The sequence below is a fragment of the Sus scrofa genome, chromosome Y (assembly GCF_054392235.1).
Source record: "Sus scrofa isolate SSC_HxYL_T2T_F1_AM1 chromosome Y, Sscrofa_HxYL_maternal_Yorkshire_Landrace_v2.0, whole genome shotgun sequence".
NCBI lineage: Eukaryota > Metazoa > Chordata > Mammalia > Artiodactyla > Suidae > Sus > Sus scrofa.
Genome location: NC_139402.1, coordinates 12,414,616 through 12,442,001, shown reverse-complemented (window position 1 = coordinate 12,442,001; position 27,386 = coordinate 12,414,616). Strand labels below are relative to the sequence as shown.

The following is a 27,386-nucleotide window of genomic DNA, read 5'->3' as shown; positions in this document are numbered from 1 at the left end:
AGGGAAGGGAAGAAGCCAAGCACCACTGAAACCTAAAAAAGAGTACAGGAAAGGGAGGGCCAATACAAAGGTGTGCTTAGTTTCTTGGCAAAACTATTAAGGAAGAGTTCCTAGTTGACATGGACTAGCTCGTGTGGAATCCAAGCTGCCTTTGAACTGGCCAGGCATTTGGAGATCATGCCACAACCTAAGGTGGCAGCTCAGGACGGTGGAAGAGCCAGCTTAGCTCTACCTCCTACCCCACACCCTCCTTGGGATGGATCCACATGGTTTTGCTGACAATGATTAAAGCAGCCCATGTCCCCAAAGCAGCAATCACGGGTGGTATTTTCACTGGTACACAAAAGGGATGATGTTCATTCCCATGAGGAAAAGTGTGTCTACTCTGCCTCCAAAATCAATGGAAGGCAAGCAAAATTTCTCCTCATGACAAGGTAAAAATTAACCCATCTGATAGAAAGGCAGACTTGGGATTCCATGAAATATTTCCTGAGCAGGCACTAAACTTAGAATTGAGATCCTAACTGACTCAGGAAAAATAAGTGTGTATCAGTTATTTGCTTATGTACAATTTTGCAATAATCCATACTTTCAAATAGCTGGTGGTAAACTGTAAAAAGAATTTGTTGTAAAAAATTTTTCAATAATCCATATTTTCAAAGTAGCTGGTGGTAAACTGTAAAAACTGATATTATTTTAAATAATTATACATACATGTGAACTTAGTTTAAATTTGAAAGCAATGTATATTTAAAGCCTCAGTGCAGAAATGAACATTAGAAGCTGTTCAGACAGGAATTGATTCTGGCCATAAGAGTACACAAAATGCAGGTCTACTCTGTTTTTCACTGGTAATGTCATTTGAATGTAAGATATTTTGGTCAATATGCCATCTGCATGGTAACATTATGGAGGTTTATGATAAGAGGAGAAGGGATTTGTTTCTGTTGTTTCACTTTCAATACTGAGCATAATAAAATGCCAATGTTAGGTCAAATGTGGCCAGACCAATTACAGAAAAGTATAGCCTGTGATGTCTGGAATCAGCATATTTAAGGCAAACAAAATTCTACTGCAGAGCTTTTGAAGAAAATGCACATGTCCTTCACCTAGCCTTGAAGCCACCAACTCCATCGGGTCTGACCCTCATGGCTTCACATAAGCCACCTAATAATCCTGTCCCTCTACCATATATAACATGTACATGTGAAAAAATATGGTACGGTGGTTCCCATGGACGGGCAGTGGAAATGAATCTGAACAGTATCCATGAGTATGCAGGTTTGAACCCTGGCCTCGCTCAGTGAGTTAAGGATCCGGCATTGGTGTGCGCTCTGGTGCAGGTCACAGATGAGGCTCAGAGCCTGAGTTGCTGTGGCTGTGGTGTAGGCCAGCAGCTGTAGCTCCAATTTAACGCCTAGCCTGGGAATTTCCATATGACACAGGTGCCAACCTAAAAATCAAAATAATAATAGTAATAATAATAATAGTAGTAGTAATAATAATAATAATAAATAAAGAGGGGGCAACGTAGTGGGTGAAACAGAGAGAAGCACTGAGGAAAAAAGGAGGGGCAAGTGTTTTAAGGCTGACTAGATGTACAATTCCCAAGCAGTTACACAGTTAAACACCTGCTACAATTTTAAAATTTCACATGTAGTTACCCATCTGAATGTATCCACCTCATATAAACATCATTGCACTCTATTGAATAATATTATGATAATTATCAATATGTTCATATGAGAGACTCAGAGATGTGTCTACCTGCAATGTGCAAGTCACGCAACAGAAACTTAAGAATTAAATCTACATACAGGCAAAAAATGTTCAACAAATAGAAAATAAAAGATAATTATAGAAAATAAGCTAAGGATAAAAAGCTTCTTAAATTCATATCTCCATTTGCTATTATAATATTAATTTTTCATAGTTTTATTAGTGTATGTATAGTTGATTTATACTATTGTGTCAATTTCTAGTCTACATGGATACAGATGTACAGCAGGATCTCATTGCTTATCTACTTTAAATGCCATAGTGTGCATCTACCATCCCCAAACTCCCCACTCATCTGACTCCTTCCCCCTCCTCTTTGTCAACCACAAGTCTATTCCCTGTTTCCATAAGGCTGTTTCTGTGCTGCAGATACACTGCATCATGCCATATTTTACATACCACATATACGTCCTTTGATATAATCCTTTAATTTGTTTCTTTGAAAAGTTAATATATTTACATGGTTCAAAAAGAAAAAAAGACACACTCTTTTAGAAAGGGTATCAAGTAAAAAGGTTTTCCTGTCCTTGTCTCTATGCTACCATGCCCAAAACCATCTCCTTCAAACACATAAGCAGTTTTAATCAGCTCTTAACTTTTGAAATGGTTCTGATACATTTGCCAAAAATTCTGAATATTGACATATATCCAAGACAGGTGGCTACATTTGTGCTTATAAGACAAGGATGGCAAACAGGTTTCACTTCTGACTCACCCAGAGAGCCAGACCAGTAGGGTTTTTTAGCTCCCTCTTCTTGACCATCAGCTTTCCAATACTGTCCTCTGCAAATTTATGTTCTCTATGCCACAAGTAAAATGTACTTTTTATGTGCTACATGTAGGTTCCACACACTGCCTTATTTACTTACATTAAAAATCAACACAACCTCTGGCTGCTCCCAGTTTCGAGGCAGGTGAACTGAGGCTCCAAGTGGTTACAAACCTTGCCCAAGAATGCATTCTATAGGAGAACCTGGATCTACCCAAGGCGATGCAACCGGTTCCCAGGACTGAAAACTTCTAAAATAGACACAATAACGTCTTTGTCCCACTTGTAAAGAAAACCAAATACATGCTCAATATCTCTCCATTTAAGACTGACACACTGGCACTACTGAACACAAGAGCCCCCTAAATTACCTTTCTGTCAACCTCAGAGGGGGAAAAAAAAAAGGTTTGTGGCTGGATCTGCATAGCCAATATTCCCAGGGGAACTTCAAATGCAGGGATACATGGATCCCATTCCCAAAGACGCTAATACAGTCAATCTGGAGAAGAAAGACACCTGAGCATCAGGAGTTCTTCAGTTAAACACAGATACCCCAATATTTCTACACAGTTTAGTCCATGAGTTCATGGTTATAATTCAATACAAAAAAGAAAAGAAAAACACGTGGCAATGATTATAATTCTGCTTGAAATATAATACTCAGCTAGGACTGCCATAATAGAATAGCTATTTCCTATGTTCTGCCATAAGGAACATATCACTTCATCAAGACTTCATAATGGTCTGCAATAACAACTTCAGAAGACCATGCAAATTCAGATGATAAACCAAATGAGGTCTTGGAAGTGACACACACTATGATGGCATAAGAGGTTCTTTGATTTCATCCCCTCTAACCATGCGAAATTCTTCATCCATCCAAGAACCCAAGGGCCTCTCTGGGGGTTGTTGGGTCCAGCGCCCAGAAGATCTTGAGGAGTCTCTCCTACCTGAGTATCACACAGCAAGCATGCAGAACTTGGTATGTGTTGTGATATTACCAGAAGGATGTTAACTCATCTGAGCCCATCTGACTGAAATCAGGGAAAATCTGCATAGGACTAAGTAAGACAATTACACATGGAGGAGAGAAATTGTGTAAGTCCATGTTACTGGAGAATTTCCATTTTTCCATTAGAGGAAAAAATGTATACACACACACACACACACAAACACACTGGAATGGTGTGCCTGACCTTTCAAAAATATTTACATATATTTATATTTTCAAGATTGGATACACTGGAAGGGTGTACCTGACCTTTGTCACTATCATCCCTCTCCCCTTAGGGAGCACAGTTAGACCTAGGTGAAGCCAGTGATCTCAAATGAATAGAAAGAGAATGATGGGGTGCCTGCTTCCCACCTGCATAGGACTCGGCTAATGAAACTAAGGAAAAGGAGTTCCCATTGTGGCTCAGTGGCTAATGAATCTGACTAGGAACCATGCGGTTTCAGGTTTGATCCTTGGCCTAGCTCTGTGGGTTAAGGATCTGGTGATGCCATGAGCTGTGCTGTAGGTCACAGACACAGCTCAGACCCTGTGTTGCTGTTGCTGGGGTGTAGGCTGGCAGCTACAGCTCCAATGAGACCCCTAGCCTGGGAACCTCCACCTGTTGCAGGTGTGGCCCTGGAAAAGACAAAATACAAAAGAAAAAAATAAAATAAATGAAGCAAAGAACTAGAGGATTTTTTACCATTGGTGAGAATGAAGAATGTTAAAGTCACTATGGAAAACAGTATGGAGGTTCCTCAGAAAAACAAATATACAACTACTGTATGATCCAGCAATGCCACTCCTGGCCATACATCTGAGCAAATCCATACCTCAAAAACTACATGCCATGCACCCCTATATTCATTGAAACACTATTCGCCTAGCCAAGACATGGAAACCACCTAAACGTCCATCAAGAAATGAATGGATTAGTTTTTCTCTTTTTTTTTTGTCTTTTTTCTATTTCTTGGGCCGCTCCTGTGGCATATGGAGGTTCCCAGGCTAGGGGTTGAATGGGAGCTGCAGCCAGTGGCCTACACCAAAGCCACAGCAATGCAGGATCCGAGCCGTGGCTGCAACCTACACCACAGCTCATGGCAACGCTGGATCATTAACCCACTGAGCAAGGGCAGGGACCGAACCCACAACCTCATGGTTCCTAGTCGGATTTGTTAACCACTGTGCCATGATGAGAACTAAAAAAAAAACTGTAATTGTAATGTATACATGTAAAGATAACCTGACCCCCTTGCTGTACAGTGGGAAAATAAAAAAATAAATATAAATAAATAAATAAAATAAAAAACATTAGAAAAGGAACAAAAAAAGAAATGAATTGATTAATCAGATGTACTACATTTACAAAAGAGAATATTTCTCAGCCATTAAAAAAATAAAATAATGTCAATTGCAGCAACATGTATGGACATAGAGATGGTCATAATAAGTGAAGTAATTCAGAAAGAGAAGGATAAATGCCATATGAAATCATTTATATGGAGACCCTAAAATATGGCACACATGAAGTTATCTACAGAATAGAAATGACTCCTGGACATAAAGAAAATGGAAGGGAGAGGAGTGGAATGGACAGGGAGTTTGGGGTTTGTGGATGTAAACTATTACATTTAGGACAGATAAGGCATAAAATCCTGCTGTAGGGCACAGGGAACTATATCCAATCGCTTTTGGTAGAGCATGATAGAAGGTAATATGAGAAAAGGAGATACATGTATATATATATGTGTATATATACACATATATATTTGTGTATATGTATATATATATTTGTGTGTGTGTGTGTGTGTATATATATATATATATATATATATATATATATATATATAAAATCATATATCCATAGCCAAGATTGACTTATTTTGTTGTGCAGCAGAAATAGTCAGAATAATGTAAATCAACCATAATATACACATTTTAAAAAACTATATCAGAGGATTTCAAAAGGATGCTGTCCCCGTTGACAGTGCTCCAGACCCCAGCAGGAAGTCTAACAAAACTTGGTAAGAAAACTTCACCTCAAGATTCCCACAAGCAAATCAAAAGCTCTCCCAACATCTCAAGTGCCAAAATCATGCCTCCTCACAATTCCGCAATGGGTTCCGTGTATGCGATCCTGAGCTCAGCAGAGGGAACTCAGGCACACATGTTGTTCACACAGAATAGTAGTTATGAAGCAGAGGGGAAAAAACACCAAACACACTATTTGACTTGTCCTGCCACCAAGAATAAAAAAGGGGATGATCCAAGCCACAGGCCTGGTGGAATATAGATCAAGTGAACATGTATACAAAAATTCTGCACTATGTTCTACACAGGCATTGTGTAGAAAGCAAAAGAGTATTGTAGGATTGAAGAAAGCTGAAGATCTAGTCAGTCCAGTCCAAGAAAAACATATGCACCAAAGACAGCTCACAAAATTTCTTGAAGATCATGCTACTTCACATACAAAACAGCAACACAAAACTCAAAGGATATGATGAATCAAAGAATCAACTTCACCAATGATGACAGTAATCTGTCCAGTATCCAAACCCAAACACATTGGAATCTGCCATTTACCTGTTAATCAATTCAAAATAGATGTTTTGAAGCAACTCTATGAGCTAAAATGTAGAAAGATGATGAAATTTGGATAACCCCGCATGGAAAAATAGGAGAAACTAACCAAGACAAAGCATAAAGAGACTCACAGGATGAATGAAGTTAAGAATGCAACACAGAGCACCACAGGAACAAAGCAGGTGAAATTTAGAAAAGAAAGAAAAAGAATTAGTTCATTAAAAGGAAGACATATGAAACATTTGATCAAGAGCAAAACAAAAAAGAATGAAGAGACAGAAAAAAGCTTATACGATCAGTAGTTTTTCACCTAAAGGAATGATATCTACATCAATGGAGTCCCACAAGGAGAAGCAAGAGGAAAGGGGGCAAATAACTGAGAACTTCCGAAACCTGGGGAAAACCTGGCACTTCCAAATTCATGATGATACTTGTTTTAACTCAAAATGTGCCTTCCCATACATGACAACAACGAAATGGTTTAAAATCAAAGCTTATTTGCTCTATCTTTCTTTGGCTTGAACAGGCTGTTATTCTCAGGATGCTCTGTTTGCTGTTGGGGAGAAGGAGGCAATGGGTTGGGCCAGGAGCCAGTGCCTGTTCATGGAGCTCTTAACAGCAGCAAGTCCCTGCAGGAAGGTGGCACAGGCTGCTCCTAGTTGCAGGGCCCTGGGAAGCAGTAATAAGCTCTAGGCAGATGGAATGGCTTAGCAATGAGATCCTGCAGTGTAGCACTGACAACAATGTCTAGTCACATATGATGGAGCATGATAATGGGAGAAAAAAGAATTATACCTCTATGTGTAACAGGGTCACCATGCTATACAGTAGGGAAAAATTGTTGGGGAAATAGCAATAAAAAAGAAGGTAAACAGAACCCTAAAAGCAACCAAAGGATAAAAGTCTAACGTGTGAAGAAAGCCCTACTTCGGCCATTAGCTGATTTCTAAGCAGAAACCTCACGTGCAAGGACCTTATGAGAGGATGTACTTCAACTAAGATTACTTTACCCAGAAAAATGATCAGGGAATACAAAGAAACAAAGGTTTTTAGCAGAAAACCAAAACTGAGGGTCATCCCCAGTAGGCCTCCATTATATGAAATGTTGGAATTAGCTCTTCAAACTGAAATGAAAAGACAAAACACACAGATATTGAAAGCATGAAAATACGTAACGCACTACTAAAGGTAAATATGTAGACACAATCGGGAATGTTATCCTATAATATGATTATGTGTTAACCACTTAACTACAGAATGAACGTTAAAGGAAATTCGTGTGAAAAATAACTATAGCTACTCTAATATATGAGCAAATTCTCAATGTGCGTGTACAAAATTGTGGACAGGTGGAGGGAAGTAGTTTCTGTATGCAAACAAATGAAGTTGTTATCACTGTAAAATAAATGTTTATAACTAAAAGATATTTACTATGTCTCAGGTGAACCCAGCACAAAAAGAGAGAGTGAAGGGAGTTCCCATCATGGCTCAGTGGTTAACAAATCTAACTGGGAACCATAATATTGCAGGTTTGATCCCTGGCCTTGCCCAGTGGATTATGGATCTAGTGTTGCCCATGAGCTGTGGTGTAGGTTGAAGATGTGGCTCAGATCCCACATTGCTATGGCTCTGGGGTACACCAGTGGCTACAGCTCCAATTAGATCCCTAGCCTGGGAACCTCCATATCCCATGGGTGTGGCCCAAAAAATGGCAAAAAGACCAATATATATATATATATAAAGACATAGCGATAATAAAAGCATACCACCACTGAATATCAACAGTCCACAAAGGCAAAGGCAAGCAGTAGAATGGGAGGGAGTAGAAGAAAAAGAAATGAATTTTGTACATAACACTGGTAACATTGAACTAGGAACAGTAACTCCAAATGTAAAAGGATGAAATTCACCTAATAAATTCACAGGGCAATCAAATAAATGTTTAAAAATATCCTCATCTCTATTCTGAACTATAGATTAACACTTCAGGTTTAGGGACACAGGAAAGTACATTTAAATAAATAAATACTTACAGATATTTCAGGAATACAAAAGAAATTGGGAATAGCTGTCCCTTGTTCATGCAAAAATCAGAAGGGCGAAATTTTCAGGAAGGAGGTCAAGGTCATCTCATGATGAAGGGAACAATTCATCACAGAGATACAGCTATTATAAGCAAACATACACCCACAATCAGAGGACCTGAATGTGTTAAAGAGTGACAGCTCAGATGTAAGACAAAGACAATAGAAGAAGTGTAGGGGAGCTAAAGAAGCCCACACTCAGCAATAGAAAGATCATCCAGAAGGAAACAGTTAGGAAATATTGCATTCAAACCAAACATTATTTTTTATTTTATTATTATTATTTTTTGCTATTTCTTGGGCCCCTCCCATGGCATATGGAGGTTCACAGGCTAGGGCTCGAAACAGAACTATAGCTGCCGGCCTATGCCAGAGCCACAGCAAGGCGGGATCCAAGCCGCGTGTGCCACCTACACCACAGCTCACGGTGACACCTGATCGTTAACCTATTGAGCAAGGCCAGGGACCGAACCCACAACCTCATGGCTCCTAGTCGGATTCGTTAACCACTGCACCACGATGGGAACTCCTCAAACCATACTTTAGATCAAAGTGACCTAACGAAGATATATATTAAATAGTAAAGAGAAGGATTGAGATTGTGGAGGAGTAAGACATCATGCTCACCTTCTCCCACAAAATGCATTATAAGAAGGATGGAAAAACACATCTAAATGGAGAATGATTGACACAGACCACCTAATGAATGCTGGCAGAAGAACTGAAACTTCCCAAGGGGTAAGAAACCCTCCACATACCTGGGTAGAGAGTCAAAGAGAGAGAGGGGGTGGGGAGCAGGACGGGACAAGCACTTCTGAGAGGGATCTGTGTAAGAGAAAAGAAACCCACAATCTGGGAAGTCACCTAGATGATGGGATGATTAGCCGAGATGGATGGACCACAAAGTCGATGAGAAAACCACAGCAATTGGACGGAGGAGGGCAAAGCAGAGTGAGAAATACACAGATCCTTCTGCAGAACAACCCAGACACCACAGCCTGAGACACTCGGGCAGAGACTGGGTGCTGAGACTCAGGATTTGGAGGTCAGTTCCAGGGAGAGGACTAGTACAGGCTGGGTGGAGAGAGCCTGTGGGGCTAGGGGCAGGGTACCAAATGATGGAGAGCAAAGCACCATAGCTGAGGGAACCCAGGAAGAGGTCTGTGCCTGTGGGAGTAGCAAGGCACAGTTGTTGGGAAGGGAGAGGAGGAGGGGCAGGCCACCATCGGAATCTCATTCCTTGCACACACATGGCACCTCAGAGAGTGGAATACATTGCCAAAGGCTGTGGCTGGTGACAGAACAGTTTCTTGTGCTATGGGAGGTGAGGTGGTTCTTGTGTGAGCTCCTGGTGGCCATAAAAGAATTGTGTGGGCGAAGGACACCTGGGTCTCTGCATGATATGGCTCCTCATGTGTTCCACAGGTTATGGGAAGAAGGCACAGCAGTCATCCCAGCAACCAGAGTAGAACTTTGCCCATCACCACTATGGGTCTCTGAAACGTGTCTGCCTGTGACCCCAGTTACCTCGGAGGTCAGCCAAAATGAGGACACTGCACCCAAACACCACTCTTTGATGCTCTCACTCTCCTGGAACCATGCAGGCCCTGCTGCTGCCACTGCCAATAGCACTGGTTAGCACCCATATGTGTCTGATCACTCTCACTTCCCAGGATCCTGCAACCAATAGAAAACTGTGAGGCAATGCCTGCATGATCTCGGCTGGAGAGGGTGCTTCTTGTGAGGCCTAGAGGTGGCAGGGTCACACCACTGCAGTTATCCTTGATTCCAGAAGTGGGCATGGCCTGACACAACTAGAGGCCCATGAAAAGACACTACGTGCAGCCCCAATCACTTCAGAGGGCAGTGCAGAGGAGCACATTGCAACCAAATGATACCCATTCTTGCTCATTCCACCAGGAACAGAATGCCCTGCCACTGCCACTGCCACTGCCACTGACAATTGCTCCAGGCACTTCCTCAATTTGCCTGAAGCTCATTACCACTTCCCAGGGCCTTCAATCAAGGAGCATCCTGCTCCACCTTCCAGCAGGGCCTTGCTAGTGTCACGAGCCCATCGAACAGACACTGACCATTAGACTTGCCCATTGCCGGCTTCTCCCTTCAAACATACTCAGCACGCTGGGTTTAACAACCTACATACACCAAAGATAGTGACAGCAAATCTCCAAACTCACACACCAAAATTAAATACTCACCTCCCATCAAAATACAATGAGGTGCTCTTGCCTAGACAGAGCCCTCCCACACTACAGTAGTTGCTTTAACCTAACTCACAGAAGAAAAAATAAAACAATAAGCCAAATGAAGAAGCTCAGGAACCATCCCCACTTAAAAGAGCAGGATAATTCCCTTCAAGCAGCAAATAGGGAACAGAAGTCAGCAATCTAATAGACACTGTGTGCAAAGGGGAAATAGTGAAAATATGGAAGGAAATATGAGTGATTATGAAGAGGTTATGAGCAGAGGTAAACAGCAATTCATATTAGTTTTGATAGGGAATAGAAAAAATAAGGTAAAATCAATAACCAGAAATTGCATTTAGAGAGATTTAGGCTCAGTTAAAGGCACTAAGGAGAAGAATGAATAATGTGGAAAAAGAAAGCAGTGACTTGGAAGAGAGACTAATGGGAATCACCCAATCAGGAAGGCAGGCAGAAAACAAAATGAATAAAATAGTAGAGCAGTAGATCTAAGGGACAGTATAAAGCAGTCCACTCTCTTCATCATAGGGATTCCAGGAAGAGAAGAAAAGGCAAAGAGGATTAAGCTACATTTCAACAAATTTTGGATAAAATTTTCCAAAACTAGCGAAACAATATATCAAGGCACAGGATGCACAGAGGGCCCCAAACACATTGATCTCAAAAAGCCCCACACAAAGAGATATTTTGACAAAAGAGCAAAAGTTAAAACAAGAGAAAAATGAAGAATTAGTTATAACAGAACACTGATAAGGATCTCAGCTGATTTTACTACAGGCCAGAAAAGAATGAAAAGATATATCCAAAGTTCCAAAAGGAAAATTTTGGCAGCCTAGAATTCAGTACCCGGAAAAATATCATTTAGGTAAAAGAGAAATAGAGAATTTCTCCAACAAACAGATGCTTTAATAGAACAGAAATACTAACCATATTCTAAAAGTAATACTGACGTGGTTACTATGAATAAAAAAAGTCAGAAGAAATAGGTTGGAGTATACCATTCAAAAACAGGATGTACAAGAGACCACATGCACAAGGAATAGCAAAAGGACAATTATGGAGAGGAGGCAAATTGTGGAAGAGTAGGGGGACACGCTTGCTCTCTCCCACAAACACAACAACAAAATCACATCTACAGGATAAATGACTCACAGAGAACAGCACCCAATAGCTGACAAAAGAATCTAAACTCCAATAATGGCAAGAATTTCATGACATTACTAGGTAAAACAAGAGAAAAGAGGAGGGTGAGACAAGGGGGAATCCAAGCTGGACAGATACTCCTGAAAGGGAACTGCAGAGGAGAAAGGGATCCCACACCCTGGAAAGTCACCTAGATCAACGGAAAGATCAACTGAACTGGAGGAATCTCCACATGCAGAGAAGAGTGTAGCAGTAAGTTGGAGTTCTGAAAAGCAGAGCAAGAAGCAAGCAGATCATCTGAACTATGGGCACAGTCACCAAAAATTGAGACGCCTGGGTGGGGGCTGGGCACTGAGACCTTGGCTCTGGATGTTAGTCCCCAGGAAGGGACTGGGGGAGCGGGGTGGAGCAGAGACTGCTTGGGAAGTCTAGAAACCAGTCTGTCAAGTTTGATGGGGCAGAGACTGCCTGGGAGACTATAAAGCAAAGCCTCACAGGGGGAGGGAGAAATACACTAAGGGTGGGGAACAGGTAAATCACATCAGAGGGAACCTGGGAGAAGAGCCAGGTCTGTGCCAGTGTTGAGGAGGGGAGAGAAGAATGGGTGGGCACCCATAGAATACTCCTCATGCTACAAGCAGCTTACCAGCCTGCTAGCTATCAGAAAGTTTTGCTTCCCAGTGCATCCCCCCATCCCCACCACCCATTACATACCACCAGTCTTGGAGCTACCTGCCATCCAGGAGGGCTGGCCTGAACAATTGCCAGAAGCCTACCACCACAGGGGCTGTCCCTGCCCTGGCCTGCTTGCCCTTTGGAGGGGCTACACCCCTGTGGAGCAGCACCAAACATTGCAAGCACCTGAGAAAAGGCCTGCAGCCCAGAAGACCTAGAACAAGCTTGTCTGGGCCATGAAAAGAACTGCCTAATTCTCTGAGAGTCCTTCCAACTTGCGGTGCTTGGTGGAAAGGTCTCGTGTTTGCAGCAGTTCAGCTAGGCACTCCAGCCCTCAGAGTGCCACACTGCCATAGAATAGCTGCTCAGCACGCCCAGCCCACTGGAGGAGCCCATGCAGCCCCCCAAAAGCTATGACAAGCTTGGGCAGGCCGTGGAAAGATCCATCTACATTCTCAGACAGTCCTTCTGAGTTGGGCTGCCCTGGGGAAGAACCTCTCGGGTTTGCAGTGGCCCAGCTAGCTCCTCAATCCCTCGGGGGGTGTCGCACTCCCATGGAACAGCTCCCTAGGACTGCCAGCCCCCTGCAGGAATCCCTGCACCCCAGAAAAGCTACAACAAGCCTGGCTGAGCCATGGAACGATCTGCCTAATTATTAGACAGTCCTTCCAAGATGGGCTGCTCTGGGGAAGAAACTCTTGGGTTCACAGTGGCCCAGCTAGCTTCTCCATCCCTCAGGGGTGCTGCACTCCTGCAGAACAGCTGCCCAGCACCACCAGCCCCCTACAAGGGCCCATACAGACCAGAAAAGCTAGAACAAGCTTGGCCAGGCAAGGTAAAGTTATGCCTAAATTCTCAGTCAGTCCCTCTGTGTCAGGCTGCACTGTGGCAGAGCCTCCAGTGTTCTCAGTGACCCAGATACCTGCTCCATCCCGGGGAGGGGTGCCCTGCACCCCTGCAGAACAGCTTCCCAGCACCATAAGGCCCCTGCAAGAGCCCTACAGCACAAAAACACCAGATCAAGCCCTGCTGGGCCGTGTGAAATCTGCTCCCATCATGGTGTGGATCTCCCAGTCCTGTCTGCCCTCAGGAAGTCCTCCTTTGCTTTAGAGAGTCCCTGTTAGCCCCTCCAATACTACAGAAAACCACACTGCCTCAAAAAAGACTGACCAACAATGCCAGCCCTCAGGAAACATTCCACAGCAGTGGCAAGGCAAACACTGCCTGGCCACAGAGAGTACATCTCACCAGGAAAATGAAAACAACAAGCAAGATGAAGAAGCTGAGAAACCACCCCAGTCAAACCAACAGGAGAACTCACCTAAAACAGTCAACAATGAAACACATCTCTGCAGTCTGACAGACCTGGAGTTCAAAAGAGAAATAGTGAAAATACTGAAGGAATTAAGAGAAGATATGAACAGTAATGCAGACACCCTCAGAAAGGAACTAGAAAATATAAGAAGGAGCCAAGAAAAACCAAAAAATTCATTTGCAGAGATGCAAACTGAACTAAGGGCAGTAAAAAACAGAAGGAATAATGCAGAAGAATGAATCAGTGATATGGAAGATAGAATAATGGAAATCACTCCATCCGGTCAACAGACAGAAAACCGAATCAAAAAACTGGAAAGCAATATAAGAGACCTATGGGATAATATAAAGCGGGCCAATCTACGCATAATAGGAATTCCAGAAGGAGTAGAAAAAGATAAGGGGATGGAAAATATATTTGAAGAAATTATCGCTGGAAACTTCCTAAATATAAAGGATACTGAATTCAGGCTGCAGGAAGCACAGAGGGCCCCAAACAAGTTGAACCAAATAGACCCACACCAAGACACATTATATTAAAAATGGCAAAAGTTAGTGGTAAAGAGAGGATCCTAAGGGCAGCAAGAGAAAAGCAGAATGTTACCTACAAGGGAACCTCCATAAGATTATCAGCAGATATCTCTTCAGAAACTCTACAGGCCAGGAGGGAATGGCAAGAGATATTTAAAGTGCTCAAAGGAAAAAAAATGCCACCTAGAATACTCTTTCCAGCAAGAATATCATTTAAAATAGAAGGGGAAATAAATATTTTTCCAACAAACAAAAAGTAAAAGAATACAGTAACACAAAACCCAGGCTGAAAGAAATACTTAAAGGACTTCTCTAATCAAAAAAGAAAGGAAGGAAAGAAAGGGAGGAAAAAAAGAAAAAGAAAAAGAAGAAGAACAACTAGGATTGAGGAAACCACAATCTGAGAGCAGTCACTCAAATAAGCCAGCATACAGATTTAATCATGAACATGTTTCAAACAAAAGAGAAATAAAAAGAAAAAAAAGACTCATCAAAATCATTAAATGTGGGCAAAGCATTTTAGGAAATAAATAGACCCTTTGTTCGTTTGTTTGTTTCTCATCTTAATTTTAATATAGTAATGAAGTGTTTGAACCTATAGGACCATCAGGCTAAAACACACAATTATAGGAAGGGGTTAGCATACTTAAAAAACAGGGCAACCACAAGCCAAAACCAAATATTGCATTTGCAAAAAAAAAAAAAAAAAGGAAATAAAATAACCACACAAGCAGACAATAACAAGAGACCATCCAACAAAAAAAAAAAAAAAAAAAAAAAAAGAAAGGAAGAATGGAGAAGCATAGAGACAACTGGAACACAAGGTTCAAAATGCCAATACATAATCATTTATCAATTATCACCTTAAATGTCAATGGGCTGAATGCCCCAATCAAAAGACACAGAGTGGCTGAGTGGATAAAAAGGCAAAAAGTTTCAATATGCTGCCAACAAGAAACTCACCTTAGGACAAAGGACACATATAGATGGAAAGGGAAGGGGCGGAAAAAAATTTCATGCCAAAAGCCATGTCAGGAAAGCAGGAGTTGCAACACTCATATCAGACAAAATAGACTTTAAAACAAAAGACATAAAGAAAGACAAGGACACTACTTAATGATTAAGGGATCCATCCAAGGAGAGGATGTTACTATCATCAACATATATCTCCCTAATACAGGAGCACCCAGATACATACAACAAATATTAACAGACATAAAGGGAGAAATTGATGGGAAGACAATCATAGTAGGAGACCTTAACAACCCACTCACACCAACGGACAGATTCTCTAGACAGAAAACCAATAAAGCAACAGACATCCTAAAGAAAACAATAGAAAAATTAGACTTAATTGATATCTTCAGGACACTACATCCAAAAAAAAATCAGAATACACATTCTTCTCAAGTGCACAGGGAACATTCTCAAGAATCCACCACATGTTGGGACACAAAGCTAACCTCAACAAATTTAGGGCCATAGAAATATCTCAAGTATCTTCTCTGATTACAATGCCATGAAATTAGAAGTCAACCATGGGAAAAGGAAAGAGAAAAATCCTACTACATGGAGACTAAAACACCATGCTACTAAGAAAACCAGTGGGTCAATGAGGAAATCAAAAAGGAAATTAAAAAACCCACCTTGAAACAATGATAATGAAGACACAACCTCTCAAAATCTATGGGATGCTGCAAAAGAAGTGTGCAGAGGGAAATTTATAGCACTGCATGCCTTTCTCAAAAAGAAGAAAGATCCCAAATTGACAGCTTAACCCTTCACCTAAACGAATTAGAAAAAGAAGAACAAAAAAGTCCTCAAGTCAGCAGAAGGAAGGAAATTATAAAGATCAAAGAAGAAATCAATAAAATAGAGACTCAAAAAACAATAGAGAAAATTAATAAAACCAAGAGCTGGTTCTTTGAAAAGGTAAACAAAATTTGAGAAACCCTTGGCCAGACTCACTAAAAAGAAGAGAGAAATAACTCAAATAACCAAATGTATAAGTGAAAAAGGAGAAATCACAAAGGATACAGCAGAAATACAAAAAAAATAAGAGAATACTATGAACAACTATATGCCAACAAATTTGACAATCTGGAAGAAATGGACAAATTTCTAGAATCTCACAGTCCGCCAAAACTGTATCAAGAAGAAACAGACCAACTGAACAGACCCATCACTAGAAATGAAATTGAAGAAGTCATAAAATCACTTCCTACAAATAAAAGTCCAGGACCACATGGCTTCACAGGTGAACTCTCTCAAACATATAAAGAGGAACTGGTGCCCATCCTCTTTAAACTCTTTCAAAAGGTTGAAGAAGAAGGAATACTCCCAAAGACATTCTATGATGCCACCATCACCCTCATTCCAAAACCAAAGATAGCACAAAAAAGGAAAACTATCAGCCAATAACTTTGATGACTTTAGGTGCAAAAAATCTCGACAATATTTTAGCCAACCGAATCCAACAACATATCAAAAAATCATACACCATGACCAGGTAGGGTTCATCCCAGGGTCACAAGGATGTTTCAACATATGCAAATCAATCAGCATCATACACCACATTAACAAAAAAAAACTCAAAAATCATACGATCATCTCAATAGTCGCAGAAAAGGCATTTGACAAAGTCCAACATCCATTCATGATCAAGACCCTCCCCAAAGTGGGTATAGAGGGAACATTCATGAATATAATCAAAGCATTTATGACAAACCCACAGCAAATATCATACTCAATGGGGAAAAACGGAAAGCCTTCACACTCAAATCTGGAACAGGACATGGATGCCCACTCTCACCACTGCTCTTCAACAGAGTTTTGGAAGTCCTAGCCACAGCAATTAGACAAACAAAGGAAATAAAAGGCATCCATATGGGAAGAGAAGAGATAAAACTGTCACTGTATGCAGATGACGTGTTACTATACATAGAAAACCCTAAGGACTCAACCCAAAAACTACTTGAACTGATTCATAAATTCAGCAAAGTAGCAGGATATAAGATTAACACTCAGAAGTCAGTTGCATTTCCGTATAGCAACAATGAAATATTAGAAAATGAATGCAAAAATAAAGTACCTTTTAAAATTGCACCTCACAAAATCAAATACCTTGGAATACACCTGACCAAGGAGGTAAAGGACCTATATGCCGAGAACTATAAAACTTTAATCAAAGAAATCAAAGAAGATGTAAAGAAATGGAAAGATATTCCATGTTCCTGGATTGGGAAAATCAATATTGTAAAAATGGCCATACTACCCAAAGCAATCTACACATTCAATGCAATCCCTATCAAATTCCCCAGGACAGTTTTCACAGAACTAGAACAAACAATCTCAACATTTATGTGGAACCACAAAAGACCCAGAATCGCCAAAGCAATCCTGAGAAACAAAAACCAAGCAGGGGGCATAACGCTCCCAGACTTCAAGAAATACTACAAAGCCACAGTTGTCAAAACAGTGTGTTGTACTGGTACCAAAACACACAGACAGACCAATGGAACAGAAGAGAGAACCCGGAAATAAACCCTGACACCTATGGGCAATTCATCTTTGACAAGGGAGGCAAGAACATAAAATGGGGAAAAGAAAGCTTATTCAGCAAGCATTGCTGGGAAACCTGGACAGCTGCATGCAAAGCAATGAAGCGAGAACACACCCTCACACCAGGCACAAAAATAAACTCAAAAGGGCTGAAAGACTGAAACAGAAGACAGGACACCATCAAACTCCTAGAAGAGAACATAGGCAAAACACTCTCTGACATCAACATCATGATATTTTCTCAGGTCAGTCTCCCAAACAATAGACATAAGAGCAAAAATAAATCAATGGGACCTCATCAAACTGAAAAGCTTTTGCACAGCAAAGGAAACCCAAAAGAAAACAAAAAGACAACTTACAGAAAGGGAGAAAATAATGTTAAATGATACAACCGACAAGGGCTTAATCTCTAGAATATATAAACAACTTATACAACCCAACAGCAAAAAAATCCAATCAATGGAAAAATGGGCAAAAGACCTGAATAGACATTTCTCCAAAAAAGATATACAGATGGCCTGCAATCACATGAAAAAATGCTCATCGCTGATCATAAGACAAATGCTAATCAAAACTACCATGAGCTACCACCTCACACCAGTCAGAATGGCCATCACTAAGACCTCCACAAATAACAAGTGCTGGAGGGGCTGTGGAGAAAAGGGAACCCTCCTGCACTGTTGGTGGGAATGTAAACTGGTACAGCCACTATGGAGAACACTATGGAGGTACATTAGAAATATATCCATAGAACTTCCATATGACCCCGCAATCCCACTCTTGGGCATCTATCTGGACAAATTTCTACTTAAAAGAGGCACGTACACCTGCATGTTCATTGCAGCACTATTCACAATAGCCAGAACATGGAAACAGTCCAAATGTCCATCGACAGATGACTGGATTCAGAAGATGTGGTGTATATATACACAATGGACTACTACTCAGCCATAAAAAAGAATGACATCATGCCATTTGCAGCAACATGGATGGAACTAAAGAATCTCATCCTGAGTGAAATGAGCCAGAAAGACAAAGACAAATACCATAGGATATCACTTATAACTGGAATCTAATATCCAAGACAAATAAACATCTCCACCGAAAAGAAAATCATGGACTTGGAGAAGAGACTTGTGGCTGCCTGATGGGAGAGAGAGAATGGGAGGAATCAGGAGCTTGGGTTTATTGCACACAAGTTAAAATAGATTTACAGCTTTGAGCAGCAATAAATTGAGCAGCATTTAGAACTAGGTCTAGATACTGAAGTTGCAACAGAACAAAGGGTGTGGGGGGAATGTATACATGTAAGGACAACTTGATCCCCTTTATGAACAGTCGGAAAAAATAAATTAATAAAAAATAAAATAAAACAATTATGAAGTGGTTGAAAAGTAACTTCAAAAGGGAAATAAAGTATTTCTACAACAAGAAAATGATAAAAGATTACAGCAATACGAGAAACATTCTCAAAGGACATACTGAAAGGACTTCTCTAAATTAAAAAAGAAAACAGTGAAAATCTATGATTGAGGAAATCACAATTGGAAACCTGTGACTTAAATAAGACAGCACAGAGATAGAACCATGAAGATATTAAAGAAAATGGGAAAAAATACACCACCAAATTCATACACTGTGGAAAAGCAAAGTAAAAAAAAAATTACATTCTTTATTCATTTTTTTTTAAGGACGTGTTAGAGGCTCTATGATGACCAGCCTAAAGCGAAGAAATGGATCAAGTTGTTAACATACTTAAAAGGCAGGGCAACCATAAATCAAAACCAAAACTTACAGGTTACATGAATCGATTGGCCTTTAATTTGTATTTGCTTTTGAAATCCTTTGTTACTTTGGTTGAATGACTAGGCAATGTTTTACAAGAAAGTAAGATTCTATTTGGCCAGGTGTTTAAATTTTGCATTCTGTGTGTGTGTGTGTGTGTGTGTGTGTGTGTGTATTTGAAAATTTCCTAAGTGTAAATTACAGTGTTACAGGGGAGAAATTGTCGGATGAAAGGTATGAACCCAATCTATAAAGATATAGCTCACAACTTACTCCCTCCTTCTCAGACATTTGCCATCCTGATGACCTTGTAGCATGGGAAAAGTGTGCCCCTAAATCAGAGGAGGGAAGATAGGTAAGCAACAGCTGTGAATTCAAGAGCCATGACTGTGGGAAATCCAAGAGGCAGCTTGGTTCTTCCTGGCTCCCCAGAAAACCCATTAATGAAAAGAAATGCTTTGAAAATATGTTCTCCATTTGGGGTATTCCTTCTACAGTTTTGGGTTGACAATATCTGGTGAAAATGAGGATCATTTTAGAGACAATCTTGTGACTCATACTCTAGTTCTGTGTTTTGAGGTTAGGGTTCACTTTCTAAAACTCACTTCCCAAATAGTTCTTTGAGGCTGTGTTACAATATTTCAATGTTTAAGGGGGTTACTAAGAACATAGTCTCAGCATGGGAAGCTGAGTGCTGCAATCTGTCTCTGCAAGAATATCTGATGCCCCACGATAACCAGGGGGTTATACATTCTGGGAAAGTATCATTTAAAGGGTTGTCTCCAGCCTAGATGGAAGGTCTCTTATCGGGAATACTTAAGTACCATATGCACAAGCAAAGTGAATAAAATAACTCTGAAAATCTCTATTTCCCTCTTAAGAAGGACATCCACATTGCACTGGTCTACAGAGAGAACTACTGACATCAAACTCACCCTAAAACAAGGCCCTAATAACAAAAACATCAATGCCTCGGCAAAAAGAAGACACCATCAGAGGTAGACCACTATCCCAAGATTGCCCCCCCCAACCACATGGTCATTTGTTGACCTTCTCACCTACCTTGGTGGGTTTCTCCCCTCCAAGGCCCTTATCAGTGATATTCCTAGATGGGATCCCATCACTTGGCCAACTAATACCTGCTCTCACAAGGGCACAATTATGTTTCCTTCAACTGTTACTCAAGCTCAATCAGCAAGTAAGACTTTAGCCAAGTGACATAACTTTCCTGGGCTACATTAATCGAAATTTAAAGGCTCCCTTGTGTTGGGAATGTTTAAACTATCTAGGGATAACCAGCCTAAGAACACTGGGAAATACAGCTGAGTGGACAAGCCAGAATAAACTTTCCTTGAAAGAGAAGGAACAGACTAATCCAGCTGAACAGCGATAAAACAGGGCTGTTTTGTGTGAAGCTTTTCAATTTTAATTTATGACTTTATGAATACTGCTTTCCACATAATTTTTAAGAGTCCACAAATATTTTCTTATATTTTTCCACTCCTTATCAGAATAGGTTAATTTGTTTTTATTTCCACCAAGTTATTGTTATATTTTTTTATTTTATTTTTTTTTATTTTCCCACTGTACAGCAAGGGGGTCAGGTTATCCTTAGATGCACACATTGCAATGACAGTTTTTTCCCCCACCCTTTCTTCTGTTACAGCATGAGTATCTAGACATAGTTCTCAATGCTATTCAGCAGGATCTCCTTGTAAATCTATTCTAGGTTGTGTCCTATAGGCCCAAGCTCCCGATCCTTCCCACTCCCTCCCCCTCCCATCAGGCAACCAAAAGTCTCTTCTTCAAGTCCATGATTTTCTTTTCTGAGGAGATGTTCATTTGTGCTGGATATTAGATTCAAACTGAAAAGCTTTTGCACAGCAAAGGAAACTAAAAAGAAAACAAAAAGACAACTTATAGAATGGGAGAAAATAGTTTCAAATGATGCAACGGACAAGGGCTTAATCTCTAGAATATATTGTTATATTTTCTACTGCACAGCATGGTGAGCCAGGTACACAGACATGTTTACATTATTTTCTCACATTATCATGCTCCATCACAAGTGAGGAGACATAGTTCCCAGGGCTACACAGCAGGATCTCACTGCATATCTGTTCCGAAAGCAAGAGACTGCCTCAATGAAACCCAAGCTCCCACTCAATTCCACTCCGTCCCAGTCCCCCTCCCGCTGGAAACCACAAGTCTATTCTCAAAATCCATGTTTTTCTTTTCTGTGGAAAGCTTCACTTGTGCTCTAAAATAGATACCAGATATAAGTCTTACCATGTGGTGTTTGTCTTTCTCTTTCTGACTTCCTTCTCTCAGCATGAGAGTCTCTAGGTTTATGTTTTATTCACTATCTTCACAAAATTGCTATTTCTTGCATTTCCAGAAGTGTAACTGAGTCACTGAAAATGATATGTGGTTCCATATGAGAGCACTGATCTCTAGATATGGGAACATGCAACAAGAGGGAATATTTTCCAGGACCATAATAGACGAGGAAGATGGGTGGTTCAGAGACATTTGGCTACTCCTAGTATGGCCTTGTCCAGGACTAGCACATTGAGTGGCCTATCTGTGACATCATTGCCACACCTAGCAGTGTTCATTGCTGGCACTGTGAGATAAAATCGTCATGAAATGCCTCCCCAAACTATGGCCAAATGTCCGACCATGGGGGAGTATGGCCAACTGTGACCTCAAGTTAGCACTTGCCTAGAGGCTCTCCGTGCAGGAAAGCTTGAGGCACAGCAGCTATTGACCTGAAGCACCTGCTGAGCAGAGCTCAGGGAGGTGACCAGGAGTGAGGCACAGGCCTTCAGACCGATTTCACGTGAGGATCTCTATGGGCCCAAATTCTTACATCTTCTCTCATCTAGAAATACAGAGATCATTAACCATGGCATCTGCATGGGCCAAAAGGGAGAAAAGGCAGAATGGAGTAGCTGTGGGTGAGACATCCAAGGAAGACTAGGAATCTTATGGAGTAATTTTAGGCAAGCCTTTGCATTGCCAAGAACTTAGGGCTTATGCGCCCTGACAGACTTGATGACACCAGCTGTTCTCAAAGCAGCATCAGCTGACAGCGACAACCTTACATTTTCAAGGTCTTCTCTTACAGCAACAGAAAGGAGACAACATGTATTATGACCAATAGTTCCTGTGATTTACGTGTTAATATCACATCACCTGTTCAAACCTACTCAGATGAAACTGCACTCCTCCTTCAACAATACCAGTATCTACAAGGAGATCCTGCTGAATAGCATTGAGAACTATGTCTAGATACTCATGTTGCAACAGAAGAAAGGGTGGGGGATAAACTGTAATTGTAATGTATACATGTAAGGATAACCTGACCCCCTTGCTGTACAGTGGGAAAATTTAAAAAAAAATTCACAAGCCATAAATATAGCTTTAAAAAAAAAAAAAACAATACCAGTATCAACTTACATCCCACACCCCTGTTTAATCTTATTTTTCTTTTCTTCCCATCCTCAATGGTAGCATGTACCATGTCCATCCACAAGTACTCCTCACCCCAGGCCAGCAGGAAGCAGAGAGAGAAGAGTAGACATTCATCCCTACCCCATATAATGGAAGGCTTGAATGAGAGGAGCCCAGGAGGATGGAGACAGACCGCCATACACCCCAACTATTGCTGCTCACCTGAGAGACTTGCTGTGGACACCCCTCCCAGAATGTGGATGTGCAAGTTGGGCAGCAAGAAACGAGGACCTGTGGGAAGCAACTGCCTGCACGACCAACTGCCTACAGAAATAACTGCGCTCTATCATGGGTCTTGAGCCTCTACACCACCCTTAACCTTCCCTTTCTTCTCCATTTTCCCTGCCTCAAGGTCCCACCATGGACTCCAACCACAGACTCCCACCACAGATGCTTTATAACTCTAACACCTCCTTGCAGTCAAGGCTGATGCCATCTTGAGCTCCACCCAGCCCCCTCGGAGACCCTAATAAATCCCTCGTGTACTAATTGGCCTTGTGCATTCCTCCCTCAGCAACCTAATGGAAAATGTTTGGAATATTGTTTAACACACAGACTACTTACGTAGAATACACAGAAAACTCTATATAATAAAATCAGTGATACCAGATCACTGTCAGTTTTTAACAATGGGAAAACATTATGGTAGAATTTTTGGAGTATTCAGTTCAAGGGCATACATAATCTTCAGAATGTGGTACACCCATCAATTCCCCAGTTCTCATTGTCATCAATCCACAAGGAAATCTCATACCCTTTGGATGGTACTTCCCCAAATTTCCTCTCCTAACACAAGCAACCATCAACCTTTTTTTGCCTCTATGGCTATAGATATTTTGCTTGGTGCCCAGGGCCCTTCTATGCCTTGGTTAGTGATAAAGGTCATGGTTTGTTTTGTTTTGTTTTGTTTTTGATTGTGTATTTGTTTCTTTTTTTCTTTTCTTTTTGTCTTTTTATTTTGTGGACTGTACCTGGGGCATGCAGAAGTTCCCAGGCCAGGGATTGAACCCATAGCACGGCAGAGATCAGAACACTTTTGTAACAAGCTAGCCACCAGAGAACACTGGCTATGCTTTTTCTGAATATACGTACTGCACAGATTCTAGTTATACACTCTCAAGAGCTGCATAACTTTTGTTTCACTTTGCCGTTTTTTTTTTTTTTTCTCCCACTTACAAGGCCTTACATGACAGGCACAAGTGCGTATGTGCACAAGAGAGAATTTGAGTTTACTTCAGGGATGAAATGGATTTATTTATTTATGTGATTTTTTATTAAAAAGATTCCATTGGCATGGGATCTCATTTGCTGATCTCATTTTTTTTTCTCTCTTTGGGTTACTGTTTAAGTACGGAGCTCATATTTTATATTAACTGGGCTAATTTCATAGAGAAGTAAACCCTGACTGAAGGTGATGCTCAGATTGCAAGGAGACTTGTGTCTTGTAATGTCACAGCTATGCAGGCTGGCAACCACTGTGATGGATTGGATAGTTTATTTGTGTAGGCTTACCAAAGCAGCATTTAAAACTGCAGAGTTCAAAAGCCATGCAGGTGAGGAAAGTAGCTGAAGAAAAATTTATCTGAGATGGCACATGCTCCTTCAGAACTTCAACATGTGTCTCCTAAAGATGAATAAACTGGTTCAGAATCCTCCATTACATCTTCATGGTGTGATAACTCAATCACTGGGGACTTGGACTTGAGGTCTCAGATTGAAGAAAAAGCTTTCCAGGCTTTGTCTGAGGGCTCCCTGATGAAGGAGCCATGCCACACATTGTGTGTCTCTAAACCGGATGAAGATAATGATTTTCTTCCTCTGCCCTTTCCCAGAAAACTTTGGGAAATTGTTGAAAGTGATCGATTTAAGTCCATTTTATTGGGAAGAAAATGGAACCTCGATCGTGATTAATGAAGAACACGTCAAGAAAGAAGTTCTGGAGAGAAAGGCTTCCTTCAGAATATTTGAAACTGAGAGTATGAAAAGCTTAGTTCGACAGCTTAACCTTTATGGATGTACTAAATTGCAACAGAATTTTCAAAGATCTGCCTCACTAGCCAACATTCTGGCAGAAGAAAATGAAGTCTCTGCTTGGAACAAGGCATTAAGAATTTTCCAGTTACTATTTATAGAGGGAGTGTATAAAATTCTCTTTGGACATGTGCAAATACGTTCATCCATATATGGTCAAAGTAGACTTTGAAAGTGGGATGAAGTACTGTTTCATTTTTATTATGACGATTATTTTTTGTCTTTATTGCCATTTCCTGAGCCACTCCCATGGCATATGGTGGTTCCCAGGCTAGGGGTTGAATTGGAGCTATAGCCACCGTCCTATGCCAGAGACACAGCAACGTAGGATCCGAGACACATCTACAAACTATACCACAGATCACAGCAACACCAGATCCTTAACCCACTGAGCCAGGCCAGGGATCAAACCCGCAACCCCATGGTTCCAAGGTGGATGCATTAACCACTGTGCCACGACGGGAACTCCATGTTACATTTTTAAATTGAGGATGGCTTGGTCATAAAATATTTGGGATGATAAGTCATTGTCCTAGCCACCTTGAGCCTTGTCAATGAACCTCAAAAAATGCAGGCCACAGAGCCTAATACTATTACTGTAAATATACCAGACATTTTTCCTTGAGGACAATAGTTGGCTGTGCCCACTAAGAACATTTTTGAAAATATTAGCAATGGACGTGTATTGTCTCATGATATTAATTCCATATGATGCAAAGAATCAGACATTATGGTTTCTGTCTCCTCGTGTCTTTGTTTCAAATACCATTAAATAAATTTCTCCTTGGTTTTAGCTGCAGGTCTACCATAATCCAAACTTTAAACGAGGCTGTCCTCAACTGTTGGTAAAGGATGAAAAGAAGAGTCACGTATAAAAATGCTTCTCCAGTATCGGCTTCTTTACTTCAAGGTTGCAGCAAGAAGCGCTCTAGAACAGGGCATAAGGTGGGTAATCATAATTCTGATTTTGAAGCAGAAACTCGTGGAGAAAATGCATTTTCAACCTCCACAAATTTAAATGTGCCTTTCGTAAGAAGGCCTCCTATCAGCCAGAGAATTTCTAATACAACTACCCCAATTAGAAATGACGTTTCTTCTACATCATCAGCATCAGCCAGGTCACAGGACAAACTCTCGTGGCTCAACATGCTACTTTAAACCAGTTGACCACGTTTCACATGCACTCATAAAGCAGCTACTCTCCAGCAAATGGCCACATTTTGAATTTCATTACAACTACCACTTCCATGTCTCAGTACCACCTTATTTCTCCCTTCCCGAGTGGTTATTTTGGAATGACGGTGAAGCCGTCCCCTTTTCCAACCAGATATCAGAATATATCACCAAGAGAGGGCCCTTTGTCTGACCCTCAACCAGCCAACCATCCGTGGTTCCCAATGCCAATGGCCACTGATACCTCTGCTGCCTCTCTCTCAAGGCCAACACCTCCATCCTCTTCATTATTTGAACACCATCCTAATTTTGACCTATCAACGGTCTATAGATTCTGCAGGATAGTGAAGATGAAAATTTAGGCTTGCAAGTGTCAACAATTTCCTGCAATTCCTTTATTTCAAAAATAAACTTATATGTTCATCTTCATAGTTGCCATTTCTTTATTTATGAAACAATTAAGAGTAAGAGGATGCTGTATTTCTTTTTTTAAATGATGTTTATTTTTTCTATCATAGCTTGTTTCCCATGTTCTGTCAAGTTTCTACTGTCGAGCAAATGACCCAGGCACACACACACCCCCAACCACCCAAGACCCACACCCATACACGTACGTATCCTGTTTTTTCACATAACCCTCCGTTGTGCTCCATCAAAAGTGACTAGATGTAGTTCCCATTGATATACAGCATGATCTCATCGCATACCCACTCCACATGCAATACTTTGCACCTTTTCTAACCCCCGATTTCCAGTCCATCACAATCCTGCCCCCTCCCCTTTGGCAACCCAAACACTGTTGTCCAAGTCCATGAGTTTCGTTCAGGTGGAAAGTTCCACTTGTGCCATATGTTACAGTCTACACATAAGTGATATCGTATTGTATTCGCCTTCCTCTTTCTGAGTAACTTCACTTAGCATGAGAGTCCCTAATTCCAGCCATGTTGCTGCAAATGGCATTACTTTGTTCTTTATTTATGGCTGAGTAGGGGTTCCATTGTGTATATGTGTACATATATGGAACACATATACACCACATCTTAATCCAATCTTCTCAATGGACTTTTAGGTTATTTCCCTGTCTTGGCTCTTGTGGACAGTGATGCAATGAACATACATGTGCATGTGTCTTTTTCAAGGGAAGTTTCTTCCAGCTGTATGCCCAAGAGTGGGATTTCTGGGTCGGTCACGTACTAGTCCTATATTTACTTTTCTGAAGTATT

The 27,386-nt window shown here is 40.9% G+C and overlaps 1 pseudogene; it reads left to right on the top strand.

Annotated features, from left to right (window-relative positions):
* The window catches only part of LOC110257952 (heat shock transcription factor, Y-linked-like), a 46,657-nt pseudogene extending 20,132 nt beyond the window's left edge, over window positions 1–26,525 (top strand).
* The last annotated feature ends 861 nt before the right edge of the window (window positions 26,526–27,386 follow it).